This window comes from Pterocles gutturalis, unplaced genomic scaffold (genome assembly GCF_000699245.1).
Source record: "Pterocles gutturalis isolate BGI_N339 unplaced genomic scaffold, ASM69924v1 scaffold4089, whole genome shotgun sequence".
Lineage (NCBI taxonomy): Eukaryota > Metazoa > Chordata > Aves > Pterocliformes > Pteroclidae > Pterocles > Pterocles gutturalis.
This window is the reverse complement of record NW_010132975.1, coordinates 17037-17361: the sequence shown is the minus strand read 5'-3', so window position 1 is coordinate 17361 and position 325 is coordinate 17037. Positions and strand designations below refer to the sequence as shown.

At 43.4% G+C, this 325-nt stretch overlaps 1 protein-coding gene across 1 annotated transcript in view; it reads left to right on the top strand.

Moving 5' to 3' along the window:
* Nucleotides 1-325, top strand: part of LOC104467315 (microtubule-associated serine/threonine-protein kinase 2-like) — a 98274-nt gene that overhangs the window by 90510 nt on the left and 7439 nt on the right. The window lies entirely within an intron of this gene.

Here is a 325-nt window from a genome sequence, read left to right as displayed (position 1 = left end):
CCCTAGTTTTGTTTAAGTTGGCTCCTGGCTGCTCTCTAGACAATGGTGCAGCAAGGAGGTATAGAGACACAGAACAATTTTAACCCTCAAATTACTATGTTTTGGGGCTCACATGCTAACTACAGCATTGTTTGGGAACTGAATGTGTCTAGTGTGTTCATGCCCAGGGAAGTTTCAGTAACTCTAGATAACTTGGTTGAGATTGAGTTCAAAATTCAATAGTGCAAGTAGCTCACAAAGCAAGTTAATGCTGAACAGGTTCCCTGTCTCCAAGCAGAGCCAGACCTTGACAATCCCTAATGCCAGGTGGTGACTTCTAGTGAAC